The sequence below is a fragment of the Stenella coeruleoalba genome (genome assembly GCF_951394435.1).
Source record: "Stenella coeruleoalba genome assembly, chromosome: 16".
NCBI classification, from domain to species: domain Eukaryota; kingdom Metazoa; phylum Chordata; class Mammalia; order Artiodactyla; family Delphinidae; genus Stenella; species Stenella coeruleoalba.
In genome coordinates this window covers 48185083-48192350 of record NC_137162.1, presented here as the reverse complement: position 1 = coordinate 48192350, position 7268 = coordinate 48185083, and the positions used below count along the sequence as shown (strand labels likewise).

Genomic DNA, 7268 nt, shown 5'->3' with positions numbered 1-7268 from the left:
TGAACGGCCCAGGAATATCCAGTGTTCTGGCTTGGAACATTCGCTATTGTCCAGCTAGATATGGACCTTATATCTTGGTTTGGGTTCTGATGACTTTTGAGTTCTCCCAATCCAGACCCAAACTCAAAAGGATGTGGAGGGCTTCCCTGGTGGCACGGTGGTTGAGAGTCTGCCTGCTAATGCAGGGGACACGGGTTCGTGCCCCGGTCTGGGAGGATCCCACATGCCGTGGAGCGGCTGGGCCCATGAGCCGTGGCCGCTGAGCCTGCGCGTCCGGAGCCTGTGCTCCGCAATGGGGGAGGCCACGGCAGTGAGAGGCCCGTGTACCGCAAAAAAAAAAAAAAAAAAAAAAAAATGTGGACTGTGGGTGGCAATGTCAACCAGAACAGCCTCTTTGTTTGTTTTTTTAAATTTTAGGAGGCAAATGAAGTTTTTTTTACTTTCTGCAGGGTTTTTGTTTTTAAATTTTTATTGGGGTATAATTGATTTACGATGTTGTATTAGTTTCAGGTGTACAGCGAAGTGAATCTGTTATAGAAATACATACACTCTTTTTTTAGATTCTTTTCCTAGATAGGCCGTAACAGAGTAGTGACCAGAACAGCCTCTTTGGATGGCAGTTCCTCTTACCAGACTTTATTCTTTGGGTGTACAGGCAGAGGCCTGAAGGGCGAGGATACATTCTGACATATTAATGATAGCAAGAGATTGGAAACACCCTAAAATGATAATCAGAAATTACTTGGATGGCAAGCTTTACTCTGCTTGTTAGATTTGACAGTTTAGAGTTGACACTTATTACTTCTAGTGTATTAATAATGCTTTAGCTTGAAAAATGGGACTTGTGCTTAGATGGCCACCTAACGACTGGTTAACATTTATCACATTTATATGAAATGGAATACTCTGGCTGTTAAGGAGGAAAATATACATATATCATTAGGGAACATGTACAAATAAGTTAATAGTTTGTGAAATGTATGTAGAATAAGTTCATTTTTACAAAGCAAACATATAAGAATAGAAGAAAACTGGTAGCATGTATATAGCAAATATTAAAAGTGTTCAGCTCTGTGAGAATACGAGGAATCCTCACTTTTTATATTATGTATTTCCATGATGCTTGAATTTAAGAGAAAACCAATACATATGTTTTAAAATGTGGTTGTGGAGGCCACGTACTAGCTTATTGAAGATTGCTTCCTAATTAAGTGCTACTCAGAGTTTGCCGGTTTCAAACTTTATTCAAACTTTATTTCAAACTTTATTGCCACTTGGCAACAAGGGAAGTAAGGAAACACAGTGTTTAGAAACTCTTAAAGCAATTGGGCATCTCCTGGACCTACAAGAGTGTGATCAGTGGAGAATTCTTGTCGAATGGGGTATAGACCAGTTCAGGTTGTTGAACTTGTACGGTAAGTTGCATGTGAACTAGTCACAGGAAGTAGCAGAAGTAGCACCACATGTCATGATGAATGAGGTTAAGGAACAAACCAAAATCAAAAAAACCGGACCTCCTTCACAGAGAGTTGGAGAAGCACTCCCACGTTCCTTTAACTTCACCTTGCAGTGTGCTGTTCTAAAATAGATAACTTGCATCTCTCATTTTCTTTTTACTGTGTGTATTGTGCAGTGAGGGGCATGGCATCAACCCCAGACTCTAAGCATGTTATAAGAAGCAGGCAAGAGTGATGTCAAAGAAAATCGCTGACTTTCTCCAAGATCTCCAAAAATTCTCCATAAAAATCATGAGAAAACTGACAAAAATATGGTCAGAATCAACTTTTTTCAGAACTCTGGAAATTAACCAAAGGCTTACAGTAATCCAGGGAGTATTTACATAAAACAAATTTAAAACAATCTTATTTTAAGAACAGCAGCTTTGTAATGTTTTTAACTTGCCCTATTCTTTTCTCATCTCTCCCCCCCACCTTTCCAGCTCCACTGTAAGCCTTGAAAACCAATGTAGTAGGGAAGAACCTTTGTATTCTATTACAAGCTAATCACTAAAGGGATGTTGCCTGTAAGCTTAAATGATATACAACGGCCCACCTCAGGGAACCCTGCCTCCCAGGTAATGAGCATTAAGCTAAAATACCTGTGTTTAGCTCACGGGGAACATCCTGACTAGGCCCATCTGTGCAGGACTGCAGGGAAGAAGGAATTAACACATCGCCTCAGGGGCTGATGGAAACCAGAAGTGTTTGACTCTATTCCCTCCGCTATTAGTATAAAAGGAGCCTGAATGTTAACTCAGGCAAGATGGTTCTTTGGGACGTGAGGCCGCCATCTTCTTGGGCTGCTGGATTTCTGAATAAAGTCACTCTTCCTCGCCCCAGCAACTCATTTCTTGATTTATTGGCCTGTAGTGTGGTGAGCAGCACGAGCTTGGACTCTTAACAAATTTGGGCGCAGCCAGCCAGGAGCCTTGCTACTTGTGGCTAGCCAGCCCTGGTTGGGGAATTTGGGGTAAGGCCCTAGCAGCTGCCGGGACAGCTTGTCCTGAGAATCTTTACCTTCAAAATTCCCCAAAGTGGCACCGGCTTCCCCAGAGCTTGGCAGTTGGAGCAACAAATCGACGTTTGGGAGCCAACAAGCTCCGGACAGTAGGGTAAGTTGCTCCGGTGTGTACAACTGGGAACTTTTTCCTCTGTTTGGGGCTTTTTCTCCAGAAAAAGCCAGTTTGTTTTGTATTTGAGTGGGGTGCACTGTTGGGGAGAGGAAGGAGTTGTCGGACTTATATCTGATTTGTGAACTGGTTCGTTTGTTCCCGTGGATGCTAGCATTTGTGAGCGCAGTTTGTGTTTTGTTTGTCTTGAACTTCTGTCTTTAAAAATGGAGAACGTTTCAATTATCCCTGAAGTCCTCTGAGGCTCGTTTTGGGTAAGTGATCTGATTACAGCTATGAACCCATGGGTGAGAGAAAGATGATACTTCATCATAACAATGTGTGGCCACAGTACCTGTTAGGATCTGCACAAAGGATTTAGGCAGGGCTATCTTGGGACCCTGTGCACCATGTACTGCTTTCCTTGCTGTGTTAAGTACTTTGTTTATGGTTTCCTGTGTTGTTGGTATATATAAAACCCCAAGACCAAACTTGAGGGTTTATTTAAGATTTTCTGTTTGTCGTTTGGGTTTTTCATTTCATTTTGTTTGGTACTGTTTCTCCATTTACAGCCAAATCAGTTGTGATATTTAAAACTTTTACTGGTGTTAAATGGAGGAAAGGAACAGAAAAAACTAAACCAAACCAAACCAAAAAACTCTGTCTGTTCTTATCTAAGAGTGGGGCATTCTCAGGAAGAAGAGGAAGGTTCCACTTGGTTCCTAAAATCACCAAAAGCTACAAATAGAAATAGAAGCAAAATAAATATTAGTAAAAAGGGTTCAGCCATCAGCGGTCAGCCATCAGCCGGTGATCTTGACTTGTCCCATCTGCCAGAAACCCAATTTGAATCCAACCTCTTTTGTAACTGGTTAGTTTTACATTGTTGTACTTGATTCATGGCTGAAATGTTGGAACGGGAACTGTGAGGTCCCTGTGTTTGTGTGTTTGTACATGTTACAGATGTGTAGCACTGCCAACATTAATGTGCAAAAGAGCTATTTATTTGGCTTAAAGGAAATTAAACACTTATACTTATACTTTATATTTGAGTATTTACTTGAGTAAATACTCAAATATAAAAGAAACTAGCTAGAATGAATTCTGGGTTCATGTGATCTAGGAAATACTCAGTATTGACCTAATATCTGGTATTAAGGTTTGCGTAAGCTTGTTGGTTTGATTTCCACAGACATATCTTTAGAGTCATCAACATTAAGTATAATGCTGTTATTGTGCCTAAGTTTGCTAGAAATCAAATAAGACCTATCCTTTTTTATTGTTTAAATAAATTTATTTATTTATTTATTGGCTGCACTGGGTCTTTGTTGCTGTGCCCGGGCTTTCTTTAGTTGTGGCGAGCAGGGCTACTCTTTGTTGAGGTGCATGGGCTTCTCATTGTGTGGTGGCTTCTCTTGTTGTGGAGCACAGGCTCTAGGTGCGTGGACTTCAGTAGTTGCAGCACACAGGCTCAGTAGTTGTGGCTCACGGACTATAAAGCACACGCTCAGTAGTTGTGGCACATGGGCTTAGTTGCTCCGCAGCATGTGGGATCTTCCCAGACCAGGGCTCGAACCCATGTCCCCTGCACTGGCAGGCGGATTCTTAACCACTGCACCACCAGGGAAGTCCCAATACCTATTCTTGTTAACAAAGTTTGTCAGCGAGAAGATAATAATATGACAAAGATTTTAACTAAATAAAATAGAGGTATATGAGGTAAGAGTTTTAGGTAAACTCTATAGGAATAATTATGTTTGGGGAAGGTCTATCTAAAATAGTTTCTCTAGATTTTCATAACTTGAAACTAAACTAAGTTAAATGAAGAGAATTCATTGACTCTCTGGGTCATTTCAAATAGGATAAAATATTAACATTAATTGCTGGACAGGTCTAAGTTTACCTACATTTGCCTTCTTGGAAGAGGAAGACTAAAGCATGTTTGTCAATCAGGAAATGCTGGTTTGACGGTTTTACAATTACTTCTTGATTTTTCACTAGAGATTAAGGTTTTAAAGTTAAGAATTATAAAGGGAGCATTTCAGCGTGCAAGATGTAGGATGTGTGTTTTCAGCAAAGAAGGTATTAGGAATGAAGACGCATCTTGTTAAAGGGAAAAAGGTGGTTTTGTTTTAGAGCTGGCTGTTTTTGAATGGAAAAAGTGAGGGACAGATTAATATGGATACAGAAAATTGTGGAAGGTTTTTGGAGGAGGAACACTGAAAGAATTTCTTGTGCATGATAGGGATTGGCTAAGATAAGACTGAATTTAAGAAAACAAATTTTTTTTTTTTTTGCGGTACGTGGGCCCTTACTGTTGTGGCCTCTCCCATTGCGGAGCACAGGCTCCGGACGCGCAGGCACAGCGGCCATGGCTCACCGGCCCAGCCGCTCCGCGGCATGTGGGATCCTCCCGGACCGGGGCACGAACCCGTGTCCCCTGCATCGGCAGGCGGACTCTCAACCACTGCGCCACCAGGGAAGCCCAAGAAAACAAATTTTAAAGGTAAAGTGGTATACAACCTGAATTTGGTTTTCTAAGAGGACAAAGTTTTCTTAAAATACTGAACTGCTTTTGGTAATTGTTTAAGTGATCTGTATTTGCCATTGAAATCTTTTATCGCTGGTTAAAACTTTTTGATATTTTTGATGAACTTCCCAAAGATCAAATTCTAAATGAAGTTCATTTGACCTCTAGCTAACTTTGAGGTTTTCCCAAGGGTCCCTATAACACCTCAAATTATTTGTTTTCTCTATCTCAGAGAGAGGAATATTAAACTAATTAGGCTTATTTGATATGTTAAATTATGTGGGAAGCATTGTCAAATAAGTGATGATAAAACTTCTTAGATTGTATCATATGGGTAAAAGTTATTAATATACACATTCTAGAAATTATACGGAACTCCTAAAATTCTGGTATATCCTGGTAAATGGTATCAGTCATAATTTTAGTAATTATCATAAATTGTTGTGTGTCACAGCAGTAACCAAGTTTCTTTTCAGTTGCATTGTAATCCCGGTTGGTTGATGCCAAAGCATAAAGGCATCCCTTTAATGGTTAGAGACAGTCAATGGCTATTTATGGTTTTACAGTGGCTTTCGAATGACTCTATAGCTATTGTGTGAAGAAGTGGGGAAGAAAGATGAAATCCTTTATGTGTAAGCATTTATGCTATTACATAAGGGAAAATAAAAAGGGAATGAGAGTGGGGATATGTTGCTTCAAACTGTAACTCCTACAGCTGAGCTAGCTGTCCCAGCCTGGCCAATATATCCAACTCCTCCAGCACCTTCCATTCCTATCCAGCCCCAATTCCTGGCACTGGGGCTCAGGACTTCCCTTCCTTCAAGGGATCAATTACAAAATCGTGCGTTAGGTTTTGGGGCTCAGGTACATGGTCTGGTATCACCATCTAAGAACCAACAGGGCACCCAATTTGGGCCAGGAGCCACTCCCAGGGGACGGCAATTTCCCTTCCCCCATTACCTCATAGGTAAAACCTAAATGCAAATGATCTGCCCGCTGGGTTTCTCAGGCTTGTTTAATTGGAAAGATTGCAACCCTCCTGAATAGGGAGGATCCTCTACACCTGAAGTCCACTTGGCAGCTGAAATCCCTCAGCTGAACCAGATTGGGACTGCAGTGGGGGAAGAATGCCCTTATTAGAAAACTAGTTATTGGTGCATCTTGGCAGGGCTTTGAAAAGGAGAAGCAAAGCAAAAGATTTTCAAGAAATTCAGCAAAACAAATGAAGATGTCTCTGAATTTTTGGAAGGGATTTATCAGGTGTACAGATGTCATACTAATGCAGATCCCGAGGCCCCTGAAAATATTAGAATGGTAAATTTGACCTTTTGGTGAGGGCAAAGTGTCTCAGATATCGGGAGAAAGTTGCAAAGATTAGATGGTGCATTTGGAATGAACCCTTTTCAACTGGTAGATGTTGCTTTTAAAGTGTTCAATAGGAACAACAGAAGAAAGAAGACGCAAAACAAAACACCACTTTTTTGGTAGTAAGTCACCACTGGGGAAGGAAAACAGGTGGCCCTAGGCTAAAACATAAGCAGAAAAACAAAAGATGAGAGCCTCTCTCATATGGTAGAAAGAGAGAAACACTCTGGTGAATGAACAGTCCAGGGGCTCCCTTGGACTTGAGGCGCCTAATTCCTCACAGGAGCCCTGGGGAAAACTGACAGTGGGGAATGAGTTGATTAACTTTCTGGTAGACCTCACCCTGAAGTTTCTCACCAGAATAGCTTGACATCAGAGTCCCACCAGAACACACATTAAGCCTACGGATGGCACTCATGAAAGCCCCAGGAGAGGAGACAGAGCTCTTTCCCCACAGGTCTCTGAAAGGTGAGACCAGAAGTGTGTGCTAACCGCACCCCAGAGAAGGCCAAAAACACATGGCCAATACGAATACCATTAAACAGGGTCACTGGGAGGGGCTTCCCTGGTGGCACGGTGGTTGAGAGTCCGCCTGCTGATGCAGGGGACATGGGTTCGTGCCCCGGTCCGGGAAGATCCCACATGCCGCGGAGCGGCTGTGCCCGTGAGCCATGGCCGCTGAGCCTGCGCGTCCGGAGCCTGTGCTCCGCAACGGGAGAGGCCACAACAGTGAGAGGCCCGCATACCGCAAAAAAAAAAAAAAAA

General features: G+C 42.1%; 1 protein-coding gene across 1 annotated transcript in view; it reads left to right on the top strand.

Moving 5' to 3' along the window:
* Positions 1-2448: 2448 nt before the first annotated feature.
* Positions 2449-7268, top strand: part of SHLD2 (shieldin complex subunit 2) — a 162358-nt gene continuing 157538 nt past the window's right edge. The window contains exon 1 of the mRNA XM_079900383.1: positions 2449-2611. The gene's annotated coding sequence lies outside the window, so the exon portion shown is untranslated. The remainder of the gene's footprint in view (positions 2612-7268) is intronic.